This window comes from Medicago sativa, chromosome 2 (genome assembly GCF_051527215.1).
Source record: "Medicago sativa cultivar Bolivia chromosome 2, Bolivia_mono, whole genome shotgun sequence".
NCBI classification, from domain to species: Eukaryota; Viridiplantae; Streptophyta; class Magnoliopsida; order Fabales; family Fabaceae; genus Medicago; species Medicago sativa.
In genome coordinates, this window is record NC_140750.1 from 48,396,884 (window position 1) to 48,404,468 (window position 7,585).

General features: G+C 31.5%; 1 long non-coding RNA gene across 1 annotated transcript; it reads left to right on the plus strand.

The window, feature by feature from the left end:
• The first annotated feature begins 6,143 nt into the window (after positions 1-6,143).
• Positions 6,144-7,298, plus strand: LOC146947066 (uncharacterized). The gene is made up of 2 exons (XR_015026897.1): positions 6,144-6,723; positions 6,798-7,298. It is a non-coding gene; the product is annotated as an uncharacterized LOC146947066 (long non-coding RNA).
• Positions 7,299-7,585: the final 287 nt, after the last annotated feature.

The following is a 7,585-nucleotide window of genomic DNA, read 5'->3' on the forward strand; positions in this document are numbered from 1 at the left end:
CTTTCACAAGACCAAACCCTAGCCCAAAGTCCAAGTTCAATCCTTTCTCTTTGTTGTTACTTACTCATGATGCTTCTAAGATCCTTGCTTGATCACCAATTGCATGATTTCGGAAAGCTTTGATGGCCTAGAGAGGGAGAGATGGGCGACATCTTAGAGAGAAGGAGGAGAAAACTCTTTCTCTCAACCCTAGAGAGAGAAAGACAAGTGAAGTATGAATATTTTGAGCCAAAATCACTTAAATACCCCTTTTGCGAGCAATTACCATTATGCCCTTGCCTTAAGCGTGTTAAATCCGACTCTGATACTTGACTCGTATTTAGCTGACATTACATAATAAACATTCTCCATTATACTTACTTTCCATGAACTTTCGTCCTCTGGCACGCTTGACTGGTAATATTCTGATACTGACAAACGGGATATTACAATATTTATAGGGAACATTTACTTAATTATCCATTTTTTACCATAAAACTTTGTTTTTTGATGTCATTCACTTTCATTCTTTTTTTGGATTCAAACTCTATTTTTCAAACTCCTTCGCATATGATATATGATGGGGTCTGACAATGGAAAATGTACATGTGTTATGATGAATTGACAAAATACATGTTTATTAGACATTTTAAAATGATACATTTTTTTAATTAAGTCTTTTTTTTTGTGGTAATAATTACCTAAAAATCTTCAACTCCTTCAACAAAACCACATAATTACTGATAATTCATTCTATTTTTTATACTCTCACAGACAAAACACACACTACATATTTTTCACCTTAATGTTTCTCCCATGTTCAATTTTCTTCTTCTTCATATTTGTTTTATTTTTCTATCTAGTTTCCTTTCTCTATTCTCGTGGATGAAAGGAATATAAACTTCCCTTCATGAAATCACCACCAATCAACCTTTTTGAACATGTTTTACCTAATTTTCACCTTATTAGACTACGTTACATAATAATGAGCGCAGATAGTCACACAATTGATTAGGACATGTTAATGTGTCAAATGTGAGTTAACGTTATATATTGGATAGAAGAGTAAATTTTGAACAACATATAAGTGAAATTACCGAAATACATAATGTCTTAAGGTTTTATGTAAAGATGTGGTGTCAATCTCACTTGTATGGTTGTTAGTGACGTAATACGATCATCCAACCCGGTGACGACTCACCCGAAAATCCCAACATTATGATAATATATTTTGGTAGTTTTCAGTTGTCAATTGTTTTTTTTTTTTAATCTTAAACTTTAGTTGTTGGATGTCATTATCTTTCATGCTATATTTTTTTTATTCAACCTCAACTACTTCAAACTCCTTCACTTTTATTCTTTGGTGAGATTTGACAATGGAAAAAAGCATATGTGTATTGTTGATTTTTCAAAATAAATACTTATTTTAAATTTTAAAATAATGTCGCATTTTTTTAGTTAGTCTAATATTTTGGTTAAATAATTACTAAAAAATGTCCAACTCCTTAATCGAACCAGTAAAATTATCGACAATTCACTATATTCCTTATACTCTCCCACAAAAGCACACAATCTTTTTTTTTCCTTATCATTTCTCTCATGTTCAAATTATTTTTTTATTTTTTTTTCCTTTTCTAATTTATTTCGTAACTTCTCATGAAAGAAAGGAACATAAACCTCCTTCCATTAAATCACCACCAACTCACCATTTTTACCATGATATGTCTTCATCTAATTTTATTTGGCTTTGTTACCAAATCACAAATGCGGAGACTCTCACACTTAAAGGGAGATATGTTAACATGTCTTATATGAGTTAAAGTTTCAAATTGGATGCAAGAGAATATAATGACAAACATATAAGTGAGATGACCCATAAATCCAATGCCTTTAATATTTGGATGAAGATATGATGTCAATCTCACTTGAGTAGTTGCTCTTAGTCTAATGTGATTATCCAACTCAGTTTACGCTCCCGCGAAAGTCATAACATTATGATGAACTGTTTTCTTTGATTTTGGATTTCATTTGCTTAATCCTTTATTTATCATGAAGGAAAGGGATAAAAACTCTTTGTATAAAGCTACCATCAACCCACCTTTTTTAGCATGTCGTGCATCCGTCTAACTTTATTTTATTATGTCTATATATCCCAGATGTAACACCCCGTTTTCCCAACGTAAAAATTTCATAATTAAAAATCAGAGTAATTCAACCTTAAACGGAATGCTACACTTCTTAAAAATTTATAAAAGGAATAAATAACAATTTATTCTTCAAAAATATAACAACATAATCTTTAAATCTTCGCAGCGGAATAGTTTGACAACTTAAATAATCTTTGGCACAAGGGCCTCAATATAAAATTTCATAAAACTTAGTTCAACATCAATTCTTGAAAGATTCATAAAGTAATACGTAATGAACAGAAAGTAAAGACATAATCCCATCCCGTTACGTATCAGAGCACCTAAGACACACTTGTGAGGAGTCCACTCACGACCGCAACTAATCCTGGTTACCTGCAAGTTACCCATACGAAGAGCAACATTTCCAAGCAGATGGGTGAGATTTCTCAAACAATAATATAAAGCATATAAATCATGTAAAGTACATTCAACAACTTAAACACCCTATAATTCATTAATCATATCTAGCAACTTAAACTTTCTTAACTAGTATCATTATTCTTCCTACTTTAGTCATATACTTCATATTATATCATCATATAAATATCATCACATATCTACAAATATTAGTCATAAGCATTATCATATATCCTTTTAATCATAACATCTTAATCATAGACATAAACAACATCATATAACATCAAACACTAATCATAACCATCTCATAACATTATATATCAACCATAAACATAATCACAAATAATCCATCTTAAATATAATCACGAGGAATCATCATACATCATCATTAGTAGACGTATAACATCTTATCATATTCACATATCAGCATATCATAAATCACATAGCATCTTATCATAACAACTTCATATTCAACCATCATAAACAAATCATAATCAACATCATCATCAATCCTAAACAACATCATCGTCAAACATGAACAACATCATCGTCAAATATCATCATCAAAATCAAACATCATCATCAAACATGAACAACATCATCGTCAAACATCATCATCATTAAATCATAATTAAATATAAGTTATGACTACTCTACAATGCAACAACAACTTCAACAACAACTTAGACAACTTCAACAACAACTTAGACAACTTCAAAAACAACTTAGACAACTTCAACATGCATGTGGTACCACCAGGGCATTAAGCCCCCTTCGCTAAGGTCATATTTGGACCTGTCGGGCATTAAGCCCCCATCGCTAAGGTCATAAAGAATCTGTCGGGCATTAAGCATAAGGCCATAAAGAACCTGTCGGGCATTAAGCCCCCATCTCTGACTATGCAACGACACAACTTTAATGCAACGACATAACTTTCGTACAACTTAGACAACTTCATGAACATCTATGACATCCTAACATCTTGACATCTTGACAATATAACATCTTAACAACTTGATGACTTCATAACGACTCGACGACTTAACAACTCTTATCCTCTTAACGTCTTAACATCTTAGCATCTTGACAACATATGGATCACATAAATAATTCATGTCATATCATAATATAACAATATCAAATGATAATAAACAACATCTTAAAACATCATATTCATCAATCATAAACAACTTCATATAACATCGTATTTAAACATCAACAATAATTCACTATGTATCTTTGTAAAAACATAATAAATTATGCACAACATATTTTCATGTCAAACAAAAGCTACTGGAAAGATATCACAAATATCAACAACTTTCATGTTTACAACAAAGATCAATTCAAAACAGAAACATATGAACAAAACGCAAAAACATGAAACAGAGAATGCTGTCACCGTACAATTTTGCAAAGACCTCCCTGTAGTATTTTAATCATAACTCAAAGACCAAACATCATTTTCACGTCAAACCAAAGCCACTAGAAAGCTAACAAAATTATCTAAAACTTTCATGTTTACGCCTAAGACCAATTCTATACCGATCAGTACCAGTTTTTATTTTAAATTCGGAAAAGTTGTGCTGAAAGTCCATAAAAATTCACTGTGACCTACGTGCAGTAATTTGACCATAACTCAAGTTCTACAAATCCTATTGACGTGAGACCAACGGCATTAGAAAGCTAACATCCATACCTACAAATTTCGTGTTTACACCTAAACCCAGTTCGGAACTTAAACTTGTCAAACTGAGACAATAAAAACGCATTTTGCACATTGACAGCAAAATCGCAGTTCAGCTGCGATTTCGCTTTGGGGAAATCTTTTCCACTTCTTATTCGATCCAATACTCTCCAAACTTGACCCTAATCAATACCCTATGATTACCCTATCATTAGAACACTAATTATTCATCAACTTACTGTATGCAAATTCAAAGGGTTCTCAAATCTATTAACAACCTATTACAATTATTAAACCCTAATTCTTAAACTCACCAACATTTCATCCAATTCCATGGTTCTAACCTCAAAACTACATCCAATAATCGTCATATGGGTTATCTAAGGACTGTATACAATTTCTACATCAATTCAACAAGTTTTCATCATCTAATCATCAAATCTCTCTCAAAACCCTAATTCTCAAATTCACAAATTTTCCCCAACTTGTTAGATGCAATCTAATGATTTAACAACTTAATATTAATGCAAGATAGTCTCACCCTCACCTTAGATTAATTCCTGAATCAGCGGCAGCGTTCTTCTTTCCTAAGGTCTTCTCCTCTTCTCTTCTTTCTTGTTCTCCTCTTTTCCAAAAAGTGGTTTTCGGTAAACTCTTTCTAACCTAAGCTTCTCTATTTATAATACTAAACGCTCTTCCTAAATCTATTTTGGCCCAACAACTTATTCTTCTTTCTATTCTAACCCCCTTCTTATTTCTCTTACACCTCAAAACTACTCTATTCCTCATAATCTTATTTACTTCTAAATTAAATATATCTCTCCCCCACTTAATAATAATAATACACCAATAACAAATATATCTCTAACAAATAACAAATAACAAATATATTTTTACACCAAATAACAAATATATCTATAACAAATAACAAATATATTTCTACACTAAATAACAATTATATTATGCAAGTAAATACCATCATATAACATAACAAAATATCACATAAATCATGTAAATCATACCAATCATATAAATATATTCTAAAACTAATTAAAATAATTAAATAAAAGGAGGGCGTTACAACTCTCCCCAACTTAAAAGAATTTCGTCCTCGAAATTCAAGCACAAGAGAAAATAAATTTAATTATTGTTTCTTCAAACAAAACACAAAACCACATCAATGTTAGTCAGTTAAACATGATCACATAATAAAGCATAACTACTAACTAGAAAACATGACGACACTACACAACGACTCTTCTACTTGGCCGGACGGACCGACCTGCTCTGATACCAATTGTAACACCCCGTTTTCCCAACGTAAAAATTTCATAATTAAAAATCAGAGTAATTCAACCTTAAACGGAATGCTACACTTCTTAAAAATTTATAAAAGGAATAAATAACAATTTATTCTTCAAAAATATAACAACATAATCTTTAAATCTTCGCAGCGGAATAGTTTGACAACTTAAATAATCTTTGGCACAAGGGCCTCAATATAAAATTTCATAAAACTTAGTTCAACATAAATTCTTGAAAGATTCATAAAGTAATACGTAAGGAACAGAAAGTAAAGACATAATCCCATCCCGTTACGTATCAGAGCACCTAAGACACACTTGTGAGGAGTCCACTCACGACCGCAACTAATCCTGGTTACCTGCAAGTTACCCATACGAAGAGCAACATTTCCAAGCAGAGGGGTGAGATTTCTCAAACAATAATATAAAGCATATAAATCATGTAAAGTACATTCAACAACTTAAACATCCTATAATTCATTAATCATATCTAGCAACTTAAACTTTCTTAACTAGTATCATTATTCTTCCTACTTTAGTCATATACTTCATATTATATCATCATATAAATATCATCACATATCTACAAATATTAGTCATAAGCATTATCATATATCCTTTTAATCATAACATCTTAATCATAGACATAAACAACATCATATAACATCAAACACTAATCATAACCATCTCATAACATTATATATCAACCATAAACATAATCACAAATAATCCATCTTAAATATAATCACGAGGAATCATCATACATCATCATTAGTAGACGTATAACATCTTATCATATTCACATATCAGCATATCATAAATCACATAGCATCTTATCATAACAACTTCATATTCAACCATCATAAACAAATCATAATCAACATCATCATCAATCCTAAACAACATCATCGTCAAACATGAACAACATCATCGTCAAATATCATCATCAAAATCAAACATCATCATCAAACATGAACAACATCATCGTCAAACATCATCATCATTAAATCATAATTAAATATAAGTTATGACTACTCTACAATGCAACAACAACTTCAACAACAACTTAGACAACTTCAACAACAACTTAGACAACTTCAAAAACAACTTAGACAACTTCAACATGCATGTGGTACCACCAGGGCATTAAGCCCCCTTCGCTAAGGTCATATTTGGACCTGTCGGGCATTAAGCCCCCATCGCTAAGGTCATAAAGAACCTGTCGGGCATTAAGCCCCCATCGCTAAGGTCATAAAGAATCTGTCGGGCATTAAGCATAAGGCCATAAAGAACCTGTCGGGCATTAAGCCCCCATCTCTGACTATGCAACGACACAACTTTAATGCAACGACATAACTTTCGTACAACTTAGACAACTTCATGAACATCTATGACATCCTAACATCTTGACATCTTGACAATATAACATCTTAACAACTTGATGACTTCATAACGACTCGACGACTTAACAACTCTTATCATCTTAACGTCTTAACATCTTAGCATCTTGACAACATATGGATCACATAAATAATTCATGTCATATCATAATATAACAATATCAAATGATAATAAACAACATCTTAAAACATCATATTCATCAATCATAAACAACTTCATATAACATCGTATTTAAACATCAACAATAATTCACTATGTATCTTTGTAAAAACATAATAAATTATGCACAACATATTTTCACGTCAAACAAAAGCTACTGGAAAGATATCACAAATATCAACAACTTTCATGTTTACAACAAAGATCAATTCAAAACAGAAACATATGAACAAAACGCAAAAACATGAAACAGAGAATGCTGTCACCTTACAATTTTGCAAAGACCTCCCTGTAGTATTTTAATCATAACTCAAAGACCAAACATCATTTTCACATCAAACCAAAGCCACTAGAAAGCTAACAAAATTATCTAAAACTTTCATGTTTACGCCTAAGACCAATTCTATACCGATCAGTACCAGTTTTTATTTTAAATTCGGAAAAGTTGTGCTGAAAGTCCATAAAAATTCACTGTGACCTACGTGCAGTAATTTGACCATAACTCAAGT